At 44.1% G+C, this 13,435-nt stretch overlaps 1 long non-coding RNA gene across 1 annotated transcript in view; it reads right to left on the bottom strand.

The window, feature by feature from the left end:
- The window catches only part of LOC137617957 (uncharacterized), a 36,069-nt gene extending 25,189 nt beyond the window's left edge, over positions 1-10,880 (bottom strand). The window contains exon 1 of the long non-coding RNA XR_011039709.1: positions 10,747-10,880. This is a non-coding gene — a long non-coding RNA (uncharacterized lncRNA). The remainder of the gene's footprint in view (positions 1-10,746) is intronic.
- Positions 10,881-13,435: the final 2,555 nt, after the last annotated feature.

Raw genomic sequence — 13,435 nt, 5'->3', positions numbered from 1 at the left:
CTTCTCAGAGGGAGGAGATGGAGAAGGACTCAAACCTAGGCTCATGCACCACTAGATTTGTAGTGCTTGCCCTTGGTCTCACAAGAAATTAGCAGTGGAAAATGGAAAATGTAAAATGAGGGAAGGAGAGGACTTTGGTACAAAGTTGGTCCCCCCCCCAACCATACAGAGGAGTAGTCAATGTCATTTAAAACTCAGCCCAATTAGTTCTCCTATGCCTCGGGGACTAATTGCTCTTCCACTTCAAGGGAGCACATCTGAAGGTCCACATTCTTTAAATTTGGAAATTTCCAAGTCAAGTCAGGTAGCTGAGATTCATGACTGTTGGAGTGATACACCTAGGGTTATTTTTCCATGTCTCTCCACAATGAAACTGGGCAAACGAGATTCAAGCAATTCAGTGATATGAGATGGGTAGATACAGTACATGATACCATCATAATAATAATGAAAAAAAAAAAATTATACATTATCAAAGGGCTTGAGGAAATATCCACTTGGAAATCACAAAATAAAGCAGCAATTATAAAGTTTCGTCTCACCCACTTGCAGAGCAATATTTTTTATTTACACTACTGTACCACAATTACTCAGTAACATTTTCCCTGCAATTAATATTAAGGAATAGTGAAAATTTTACTCTTTTTGACCTTCCTGCTACATTCTCAGCATTCAAATCTCTAGTAACTTCGTGGCACAGTACTAATCAACTTTCCTAGGTGAGGCTGGGTCTTCATCCATTTGAGAGGAGCAAAACTGGGTAATATGGAGAACTGCTCCCCTGCCCCAATAAAATTTATACGGACACTACTAAAGGCACTCAAACCCATCAATAACATTTCATTTTGACTTTTCAAACTAGGCTTCGACTTACCACCATCTAACCTGACATAAATAAGCTGTGACCTTGCTTGCCTTTCCCCGACCTAACCTTAGATTGCTGTGACTCAAACATTTCCAGGAAATTGTCTATCTTTTATCTAGGGCCATATCTCAAACAAGTGGTAGGGTCTGGGAAGCTACTCAAAGACCAAGAACCACTAAGGGAAAATCCACAAATTGAAACATTCAATAAAGTTAAAATAAGACGGAGACCAAGATACTTACTTTTACTTTTACTTTTACGGGTTTATTTCTCGCCCTCCGTCACACACTGAATGTCTGTTCAGGAGGGCCTTGGTGTGTGAAAAAATAATTTCTTTCCAATTAATATTTTGCTCTGTATATTATCAGTTATTTTGCTAGCATTTGTATTCAGGCTTAATAGTTTTCAGGTCACTATTATAACACTCTAAAAAGAAAGCAAGAAGGAAGCAAGATAGGAAGTACAGTAAAAAGATAAAACGTAAATGCAGCTTCCAATGCAAAATGTTGGGTTTGATGGACGCTTTAACCGTCTGAAAATCCGAAGACGCATAAATACATGTAGGCTAGGTTTATAGAAATTTATTCAGCTTTATGAAATTTTCATTTTCTATCTTAATTCCTTTGTATGTTACACTAGAGAACATTAAGATACGGTGGCCGCACATGACACCGATGTTCATTGTAATAAAAAATTTGCAAGTTGTGAGTTTGATAGCGATTTTATCACGGTTAGGACCAACAAGCAGTTAATCGTACCTAGATACTAAGCAATTCTAGGCCAGTTATTGCAATACTAAACGGATTTTGAGCGAAGCGAAAAATCTATTTTTGGGTGAGATAGCCATGGCGTCCTGATGGAAGGTTCCTTTTTGGTAGCTTCCTTGGGTAAATAACTACCAAGATATTCCCAGAGAATTTAACCACAGGTTATCACAGAATTCTAACTTCTGGAGCGAGTATCCTAAAGGTTTCCTTTTTAAGACATCGTATATCAACAGGGGACGCATGTATTAACGCGCCACATAGCTATCTACACCCCGAACAGAGTTAATGCTTCGATGTGTAAGGGCTGAGAATAGCTGGGAGCCGTTCCATAGCTAATCTCATTCGTGGCTACTACTGATACTCTAGACGTAAACAAACGGGCGCCATTGCTTAAATGACGTCACGTCCGTCTTTATCCTGAAGCCAGTTGCTTGCCCATCACCATGATACAGCAGAGCAGGGTGGGACCTAAAACTGGACGAAGTAGCAGGGAGGGTCCATCAGGACGCCATGGCTATCTCACCCAAAAATAGATTTTTCGCTTCGCTCAAAATCCGTTTTTTGGGCTCAAGCCATGGCGTCCTGATGGAAGAATACCAGAGAATCAATGTATCGTGGTAGATTTTCCCCTAATAGTAAGTGCCAAGGCATTGACAAATTAGCATAGTAATCTTGGAAAGAACCGTAGGGAAGAAGCATCCTGCCCCCCTTGGCAGTGAAGTTCCCACGGGCCATGCCGACGTCAAAGTGGTATTGAAGGGCTATTCATCCTGATAGAAGAACTTGAAGAACTTGGAGATGAAGCTGAATGTTTGGTATTTGTATAGGAACATTCTGAAAAGTAGACCAGTGGTGGTTGGGCACTGTATGTTGAGAAGGATGATTCATCTCCAGGGTATGAAGAGTAAGTATTCGTATTGGAACATTACATAATCAGAGTGAATATAAATTAAGAGTTAGTATCTTAATTTCTCCATAACCATAAGGAAAAGGGGATAATAAAACTATGACAGGCATGTATTTCATAGTAAGTAGGAGCTGATTGAGACGCACAGGTAATAAAATAGAAATTTTATTTCACAAATGCAGAAATTAAATAAATTACAGCAATAAGTAAAGTTCATTTACAGTAATTATAATGTACATAGTAATAAAGACTTGCTCTTGAATCTGAAAAGGAATTTCAAGTTTATTAGTAGGCACTCGTTCTAGAGGAACGCAAGTCTTTGATTAAAACACATCATGCTCAGGGCATGAAGATTATGTGACAACTATGACATTTCACCTGGGATAAGAACAGTTATAAAAGCACTAAGTGTTTTCGACATCACTATGTATCGCTCGAGGGTCAACATAGGCACCCGAAGAGTTAGAGTCCCAAGTAACTCACTGTTCTACGCAGAGTTAGGTGCAGGTTTCATAACACTACCTGCGGCTACCACAAAATGTTTGACTTCGTGCACTTGTTTCGCATAATGTTTAAAGAAAACGCGCGAGGACTTCCAGCCTGTGAAGTTTTTAAGGCTTTCAAAGTCCATGCTCTGAAAGAAATTCAGAGATGATGCAACTTTCCTAGGATCATGACCAGCGGGTGTACTGTCAGGATCCGCTCTGCGAATGAAGTAGGTGATTTTCGCTCTTAATTGTTTCAGTGACAGGTCGCTGCCCGATGTTTCTCCTTTGAAGAGTTGGCCTCCACCAAAGTTCGAAGTTCTGCGAAGATAGACCTTGAGGCTCTCTACTGGGCATAGAGAGACATCTTCCTTCAGGGGGCATATTCTCCATGGGCCCCATCTTTTGGTGGGTAATTCATTTTTGGCGAGAAATGTCGGATCAGGGGAGAGGGTAACGTCTCCTGTATCGGTAAACAGGATGTGTCCGTCTTCTCTTGATAATGCCACTATTTCGCTGACTCGAGCTCCCGAAGCAAGAGCAAAGAGAAATATAACTTTCTGAGTCAGATCCTTGAGAGGGCATGAATCATTATCCAAGTTGGAGGCGAAATGGAGCACCTTGTCTAGTGACCAGGAGATCGGTTTCGGTGGGGGTGCTGGGCGTAGGCGAGCACATGCTTTCGGTAGTTTGTTGAAGATGTCGCTGGACAGATCAATTTGGAAAGCATATAGAATTGGTCTGGTCAAGGCCGATTTGCAGGTTGAAATCGTATTGGCTGCTAATCCCTGTCCATGAAGGTGAATAAAGGAGGACATGCAGAAATCAATCGTGATTTCTCTAGGATTTTTTGTCTTGACGAAGGAGACCCATTTCCTCCAGGATGATTCGTATTGCCGTCTTGTGGATTCGGTCTTGTATTCCTCTAGGAAGTCCAGACTTTTCTTCGAGATCCCAAACCTCTTCTTTGCGGCTAGGGAGAGAAAATCATGAGATGAAGGTCCTTGATTTTCGATGATGAAGCGAAGACAGTCGACTTCTGTACTTGTTGGGAGAGAACTGGGCCCGGGAGAGGGATCAGCTTGGGCTGCAGCTCCAGGACCAGGGGGTACCAGTTGCTCCGGGGCCACTTGGGAGCCACTAGGGCCGCTGTCCCTTTGAAGGTTCTCAGTTTGGAGAGGACTTTCAACAGAAGGTTGGTGGGAGGGAACAGGTAGATCTTGGACCATCTGTTCCAGTCCAGTGACATGGCATCCACTGCTTCTGCCTTGGGGTCCTCGTACGGGGCCACATACCGAGGAAGTTGATTGATGTCGCTCGTTGCAAAGAGATCTATCTGAAGTTCTGGGACTTGGTGAGAGATGAAGGAGAACGATCTTGCGTCTAGAGACCATTCCGACTCTATCGGGTTTGTCCGAGATAGAGCATCCGCTGTCACGTTGCGGAATCCTTGTAGGTGAACTGCAGACAGGTGCCACTTCTTCTTCTCTGCCAGACGGAAGATTGGGAGAAGCACCTGATTTATCTGGGGCGATCTTGAGCCTTGGCGATTGAGACAACGAACTACCACCGAGTTGTCTAGGGTTAGACGAATGTGGATCGAGGGCGGCGGGGATAATTTCTTCAGAGTTAGAAGGACCGCCATGGCCCCCAAGATGTTTATATGGAACGTCTTGAACAGGGGAGACCAGGTCCTTGAGCCTGTTTTTGGTGGGAGTGACCTCCCCAACCCTCCAGCGAAGCGTCCGTGTGGATGTTGAGTGATGGAGGAGGGTGTTGGAGAGGAATGGACCTTTTCAGGGCCTTTGCTTCTGACCACGGCTTTAGGAGAAGTCGAAGTCTGTTTGGAAGCCGTCTCTTGAGGTCTCTTCGAGCGATGGATGCAGAACGTCTCCAGACTCCCGCGGCATCCTTTAGCTGTGCACGAAGCACTGGGTTTGTTACTGAGGCGAACTGTAGAGAGCCTAGAACTCGTTCCTGCTGGCGTCTTGAAATTCGTTTGGATTTCAGCAGTCGCTTGACAGACCCTGCTATTTCCTTCCTTTTCTTCTGGGGGATGGAAAGGCGGTGTGACTGAAGGTTCCATTGGATTCCCAACCACTGGAACTTCTGAGCTGAAGAGAGGCGAGATTTCTTCTCGTTGATCTTGAATCCCAGGTGTTCTAGGTACTGGGTGACTTTGTTGCAAGATTTTACACAATCTTCGGGCGATGGAGCCCAGACTAGCCAGTCGTCGAGGTAGGCCATCACCTGGACGTTTCGGAGGCGGAGCTGTTGTACTATGGCGTCCGCCAGCTTTGTGAAGATCCGAGGGGCCACGTTGAGGCCGAAGGGCATGGCCCGGAAGGCGTAGCTTTTCCTTTGGAGTCGAAATCCTTGGTAGGAGGAAGCGTGATGGTTCATTGGAACGTGCCAGTAGGCATCCGCCAGGTCTATGGAGACCGTGTAGGAACCTCGAGGCAGAAGGGTCCTTATCTGTTGAAGAGTCAGCATCTTGAACTTGTCGTTCGCTATGAACTTGTTGAGGGGGGATAAGTCCAGAATGACTCTGAGTTTGTCGGAGTCTTTCTTGGGGACACAAAACAGTCTCCCTTGGAACCTGGTGGACTTTACCTTCCTTATCACCTTCTTGTTCAAGAGATCTAGGACATATTCTTCCAGAAGGGGGGTTGATTGTTGAAAGAATTGCTGGAAGGTTGGGGGTGGTTGAGTCCAACTCCAGCCTAGACCCTTCTTGACGATGCTGTGTGCCCAGGGATCGAAGGTCCAACGATCCTGGAATTGGCGGAGTCTTCCTCCCACCGGAAGCACTTCATTGCTTCTGGTGTCCCGAGGGCTTGCTGCCTCGGCCGCTAGCTCCCTTTCCTCCTCTGCCTCTGGAGGGACGGCGAGATGCGTCTCTGCTTGCACCTCTGTTTGAGCCTCTACCTTTGGGACGAAAGGTAGTTGTCTGTTGCTCGAAAGCAGGGGTGAAGACCGGTGACTGTGACAACACCGGTTGGGTGACCAATTGAAAGGTCTGTTGTGGCTGAGCTGCCACTTGGGAGGTAGCGGGTCCCGGAAACTGACGTCTTTGTTGACGTTGCTGGGGTTTCTGTTTTAGGGATTTCCTCTTAGGTTGAGGTCCGTCGTCCTGAGAGGGTTTCCTTTTTCTTGACATGCCCCACTTGTGGAGAAGGTTCCTATTCTCCGTGGCGGCTTTGTCGGTGATTTCCTTCACAAGGTCAGAAGGAAAGAGGTGTTTGCCCCAGATGTTGGAGGAAATCAGCCTCCGGGGTTTGTGTTTCACAGTGGCACCTGCGAACACGAATTCACGACAGGCTCTCCGAGCCTTCATGAAGTGGTACAAGTCCTTCATCACGGTTGTCATGTGGGATTTGGAGAGTACCATGTAGTGGTCTGGTACTCTGGTGTCACAGGCCATAATTTCAAGTTGGACTTGGTGAGACATAGATGCTGCGAGCCTCTCCTTCGTATCTTGTTCCCGACGAAGGAGGTGATCGTTGAGCTTAGGGAGGTCTTCATTAAACTGACGTCCGGCGACGTCAGGATCTAGCTTTCCCATGACGAAAGTATGCTGGATATCCTTCCAGTGTCGAGCGTCAGGGGGAGTGACTATGGAGAAGGGTCTGCACTCCTCCAGTGCAGGGCAGGCTTTCCCCTCTTCCACAGCTTTAAGGCACGCAGTGAAGGCCTTTTCCAAGAATGGAAGAACCGCATTTTCAGGTGCGACATAAGTAGGGTGCTTCTTGCTCAGGGCCGGAAGCTTAGAGCAGGTAAAACCCCTACTCTTGAATGTGTTGGCTAGCATAGCCTGGGCCTTCGCGAGATCGAACACTATCTCTTCCTTCGGTTCGGTCTCTTCCTTAGAGGCAGGTTCGGAACGAAGTCGGACGTAACAGTCCGGGTAGGCCTCAAAGTTTGGGAAGAACTCCACGTCTTCCAAAGGGACCGTGCCGATCTTGTCGCTGATAAAGATCCTGCCGGTCGCGATAACCATATGCTCAGCATACCTCCACGGGTTGGCATGTGAGCAAGCGGGGAGATCCTTAACCGAAATCCTCTTCGGTTCTCTGGATCCCATCATGGACCTGATGAACTCCTGATTCTCCTTTAACCTGTCGTCCATGACGGCTCTAATCAACCGGATCATTTCTTGAGTGGAAGAAGAGGGATCCGGGGTCGTGGAGGTAGACGGGATAGATACTTCCGTCGGTGTAGGAGTAGGAGCGGAGATGGAAGGAGGAGCGACCTCTAGCTCCGACTCGGCGTATTCCACCTGGTCTTCGTCATCTTCAGCTCCTTGAGCCATAAGAGTCTTCTCCGTGTCTTCCGAGACATCCGACATATGTTCGTCATCTTCAGAATCCAGGCGGCACTCATGCATGGACTGAGCCATGACAACATCAGGTTCCACTGTAATTTGGACAGTGGGAATCACATCCTTGGGTACCACTGAATCAGGGGAGGCCTTAGGGAACAAGAGTGACCTCATTTCTTCAGTGGCCAGGTACGGTCCGGTGGCATTCTTCTGGAAGCCACGCACCCACTTGCGTAGCTTCTCTCGAGAAGTGTCCCTGACCTCCGCTGAGGGAGGGTTATGGAAGGCATCAACTAGTTGAGCCTGGCAGACCGTACAATTCAGTGGGTCCCAGAATTTCAGATCCCCTTTCTTGTTAGCACAAGGGGCGTGAGTCCTGCAAGCCGTATGCCCATAGAAGTGCGGGCGTTTCACAGCGCAGAAGTCGAAGTCACACTTCATCTGCTCCTCCTGTGGAAGAAAGAGAAAATGAGTATGGGGAGTCATAAGAATGGTTCTTAAGCTAAGTTAAGATTAATCATTAATATTAACTTAAAGAAAGGGTGTGATGCATAGATTGAAGTAGTAAAGAAAACATACTCCATGCATCTCGCCCGTCTGGCTACCGCAAGCTTTATCCATGGATAATCCGAGATGGCCGAAGGCACAGGATAGTATTCCCTGAAATTCCACAGGGCAATGGAATTCCATGGAAACCAAGGATAAGTTTGGGACTGAGATCACTCAGTCCCAAATTAGGGAGCTAACAGGTCCCTTAGGGTAACTGCTTCCGGCAACCAGCCGCGCTAAGATGCACGCAGCATGCTGGAATATTGAAGAATGCAAAGGGACAGCATGATTACTAATAGAAGAGTACCAAGGTACTGATCTAAAGAGTGTAACAGGCTATCTGTTTGCAGTGTAGGGCTATCAGTATACAAGTGATAGCTAGGAGAAGGGGGTGCAAGTATCCTTGACGCCTCCGGGAGGTTCCGGCAGACCTCCGGCACGCCGGAGGCCGCTCCAGCAGAGTTTCTGGCATTAGGACAGACAAAATGTAAGTCAAGAGTAAAGCCAGGGTGGCGGCCGCCGGCACAACGGCGGCACGCCGGCAGAGGAGCGGCGGCACGCCGGCAGAGGAGCGGCGGCACGCCGGCAGAGGAGCGGCGGCTCCGGCAGTCGGAGGATGCCGGATTGGTGACTGGGATAAGGATGGTTATAGCTGAACCAGGTTGCCGGCAGTGAATGCCGGCACTCCGGTGGCCGACCGGCAGGCGGACGGTGAAGCTAGGAGGAAGGAGGAAGGCCGTCGGTGGGAGCCGGCAGCGGTCGACAGTCCCCCGGCAAGCGGAGGGGCTGGCGGCATGAGGGTAGGGGAGAGTCACCAAGGTAGGAGGCAGGTATCGCCGACAGTGGAGGCGGCAAGGGACCGGCACCCGGATAGTGAGAGAGACAGGGGGAGGGATGTAAGAAGTCCAGTCATGGAATCCAGACATCCCCCCCTGAGAGGGTGTACCCATGATAGAGGCAGGCTCTATCACCCAGGAGCCGGGGTCGCAGAGGACCGGGGGCTAGGGTAGCCCAAGGGAGGGCTAGGGGACACCCAAGAGGGGAGAGACCTCCGCATGCAGAACGCATCCAGTGGCTAACCCCATAGGACACTATGAAGGGTATATGTACCAGAGCGGACTGCACAAGGAAGCTCAAGGTAGCCCTATCACTCCGCCCTAAGGAGGAGTTGTAGGACAGGGGACAGATGGGTATAGACTAACCTAAGTGTAGGCTAGGCTATACAAAAGATAGGTGGGGAGGGGAGAAGAGAAGAGTCTTCCAAGGAAGGGGTTCTGTACCAGAGCGGCCACTAGGGAAAGGGAGGACACTCCCTAACCTAAGATAAGGCTGCCAGGCTGAAACGGTGCATGGGTACAGTTTCAGCAGGGGACAGAGTAACCTTCCAAAACCTAACCTAGAACAGGGCTAGGAGCCCTGAACTAGGAAGGATAGAAGACATATCGCTATGGCAGGACAGTCATAGACTATTCCTAGCCATAGAGGAAGGGCTAGCCTAACCTCACTCTCGGACGCAACTCTAAGGGGGGGTCATTCCCTTAGGGAGGACTGAGAGGCGATGAATACTCCATTAGACACTTGATCCCCTTACTCAGAAAGGGAATCAAGGCTAAACAGAGGGAGTGCCAAGGCAGGGGATGAAGGAAGCATATAGGGGTCCTACAAGTAGGTTAGGTTAGGAAGGGACACTAACTAACCTATCCCCTATATGGTCCCTGAAGGCGAAAAAACACTTGCATCACGGTCGAAAGTATTGTAAAATAATGCCACTATCTTCATAACTTAGCCTAGGATCACTAATAAAATCATGCATGAACACTTATATACAGGCGCTCTGGCCTGGGGGCTATAGTAGCCGACTGGTATGAGGTCAATCGATGACCGATAAAAAGCGTCGAAACACGATATAAAAGTTCCTAGCTATGAAGACTAAATAAACTAATGTAATCGATTAGTAAATAAGGCCGGAAGCGTTGTTGTGGCTAACTAAATAAGGCATGCAAAACAACAACGACGCCATAAAATGGCGGGTCAGGTAGAGGCACAGCTCTGCCACAAAACAGCAATTATCTCGGAAAGTAATATTTACTTTACGGTCAGAGCTTAACTAAACAATACTGGAACCTTGTACTCAACTTTCCAGAAGAAGGCGAGGCTGAAGGTAGCGACATTACGTAGATGCAAAGCGATAAGTAAAGCACAGGGAAAATCCGTCTAAGTAGGGCGAGCTACTGAACAAAGGATGAAGACGGACGTGACGTCATTTAAGCAATGGCGCCCGTTTGTTTACGTCTCGAGTATCAGTAGTAGCCACGAATGAGATTAGCTATGGAACGGCTCCCAGCTATTCTCAGCCCTTACACACCGAAGCATTAACTCTGTTCGGGGTGTAGATAGCTATGTGGCGCGTTAATACATGCGTCCCCTGTTGATATACGATGTCTTAAAAGGGAAACCTTTAGGATACTCGCTCCAGAAGTTAGAATTCTGTGATAACCTGTGGTTAAATTCTCTGGGAATATCCTAGTAGTTATTTACCCAAGGAAGCTACCAAAAAGGAACCTTCCATCAGGACGCCATGGCTTGAGCCCAAAAAAGGCACATTATCATGCCCGAATAGGTTAAAGAGCCATAGGCTAGTCTGGATTATACTATCAAAATAGCACTGCATATGTTACAACTAGGATAGGCCCTACACAGTAAAATACTCCAAGCTTACAAACCTTAACACAAAAATGCTATTCATCATGATTAAATAGGTACTGACTACTAACCACCGCCTCCATTTTGTGGACTACTTCCTAGCCTAACACCAACTTAAACAAAATAGCATTACACCTTTAAATACAAACCTGAGCTACTTCATTTGCAGCCTAAGTATTTCTTTATCATTCAGGCAGACATATAATTGAAGCACGCAAAATTATAAGACATTGGCCGGTGGTAAAATGGGAATTTGAAGATAGAAACCTCCAGACTTGTCAATCGATAATTGTGTGCGTCACTCCACACTCAGAAACTTTTCACACGCAGTGTTACCAGATGGGTTAGTGTAAAAATCCATAAAACTCGTGATAAAAAAATCTCCAAACAACCCAAAAATTCATATTTCCACAAATATATTCTCCTCTGATCATGTAGGCTTCACCAATATAGAAATTACTCACCATAATTCATAAGAGCGCAAGCAAACTAATTGCAACAATATAAAGGTTTACTCATCTTTGTTTCTACTTCACAGAAACTTGCACGGAATATCCCCATCAGACACCCAAAATCCTCAAATCTAGAGATAAATCCCCAAATCTGGGAATAAATTCCCATAGCTGGCAACACTGAACAACTATTGCCAATTGCTTAATATTTGTTATTTAAAGTATATGCATATTTGTGTGAGCTTTTATTTATAATGAAGAAAATGTGTTTTTATATAAAAATTGATGCATTGCAAGTATTTTAAAAAGATTAATCTAACAATAATAATGTATATAATGCATAGAATTAAAACATTGTTACCAAAACTCCCTAATACTGACTGACTGGCTGTCAGGGGTAACGTTTCCATTGCTATTTTTTAAAATAAACTATATTAATAAATATTTATAAATGTTTATATGAATTTGATAATAATAACAGATGTAACTATTTCAGTAAATACACATAGATGTTTATGGGTACCTAATGATAATTATGATAATAAAAAGTAATAGTAATTACTGTAAATTGAAAGCAGAAAACGTAACCTGAAGCAAAGATTTGGTGTGGAGTCTAATATTACAACCAATTCTCGTTGTTCAGATCACCCAAATATATATTTTGCAGAGAAAGATTAAATTTCAGACATGATAGCATGATAGAAAAATATAACCATCTGAAACCGACCTTTCTGTGGCCCTTATGAACATACCCAAAATTGTACTTTTTTTTTTTAATTCCTCTAAAAAAAGAGTAACGCCGTAACATCACTATCTTCTAATATCACAATCTAATCCTCAATAATAGTTATAATCCTCTGATAGCCTTGAGAGAGAGAGAGAGAGAGAGAGAGAGAGAGAGAGAGAGAGAGAGAGAGAGAGAGAGAGAGAGAGAGAGAGAGAGATATTGTTTTATAACTTGATTTCCGCTAAAAGGTACCTATTAGATATAATAAGCCTATTCTAGTCAATATACTTCTAAAAACTAACTTATTTTGCCTAAATTATATCTAATCTTTCCTATAAGCATAGACCTGAACCCATTTAAAACTATGAACAATTTTCATTCCATACACGATTGAGAGAAGGTTGAAAATAAGGGATTTATGTTATTCTGTCATACTAAAAACACCACTAAAATAAATTAATAATGAATAAAGCTGTTTGAAAAAAATTATCAGCACATGAATTATCAAAAAAAAAAAAAAAAAAAAAAAAAAAAAGTACCTTACAATGCTGAGGAGTAGAAGGGCATGACGTCCTCAATCCAGGATAGGTATCCTTTATTGGCCTTGAACTTTGTCATCCTGATGGAAGTTCCTCGAAGGCAGCCTTCTACTTGAGGTATATCTGCTGCCATCCTTTACAGGAAACGTCGGGTTAAGCTTGACCTCGTGTCAGAAAAATTAGAAAATTTATTTTGTCATAATCTTTATAAGTTTTTGTTTCTAAAAAGAATATCGAAACATTACTAAATACCATTGAAAATGCATAAAAATTATCAGCAAATAAAATAATCATTGTTAATACGTCTTAAATATAAGTGCAAAAAATACTCTACTCAAAAATCTTTTTTTCTAAATCTAAATATAAAGATAAACAAAATAAAATATGTGAATGTTCCTGGATATTTTGACATTTTTTTTTTCTTTTTAAATCTAAAAACTGTTGAGGTCATTAAATAAAATGGGTAGTGGCAAAATTTTTTCTTATCGAATAAAGTCACATTATCGGACAACGGAAATGTGTTAAAAATACACACTTTCCCAATTGCAGTTGGACATTGCGTTCAATGCGTGTCTTCGCAATATGCAATGCATTTGTTTTTCTACGTGTATATGCGGCAGCAGTAGACTTCCTTCTGCTTCTCATGATGGGGAATAGAAAAAAGAAAAGAATATACTTATCAGATGTGGAAAAAAAGAGAGAAGAAAATAAATGAATTAGAATAGAAAAGAAAGCCAAGGAGATCTTTAGTAGATTTGAAATGAAGGAAGGGCATGTCAATTACAACATTCTAATTACTTAAATAAATATTCCTGGATTTCCATGATTTTATGGTGGATGTCTGGATGCTTAGCAATTAATTCGCAACTATAAATTTTAAATTATCAATAAAATAGATTATTCTAAAGAGTACTAACATAGAAAAAAATGGCAAATTCTTGAAATATTTTATAAAGAAAATGGATTAAATTCCTTTCTTAGTTTAATAATAGTGTTTATGAAAACAAGTAAGAAAAAGATAGCTTTACTTTTATCAAAATTCAAGTATACTTTAGGAATAAGTCAGTTTGATGCCACAGACAAACAGTTGCACGAACAGGCAGCATTTGTCTTTTGGTTA

This window comes from Palaemon carinicauda, chromosome 24 (assembly GCF_036898095.1).
Source record: "Palaemon carinicauda isolate YSFRI2023 chromosome 24, ASM3689809v2, whole genome shotgun sequence".
NCBI lineage: Eukaryota > Metazoa > Arthropoda > Malacostraca > Decapoda > Palaemonidae > Palaemon > Palaemon carinicauda.
The sequence above is the reverse complement of the archived record's forward strand: the minus strand, read 5'-3'. Positions and strand labels throughout refer to the sequence as shown.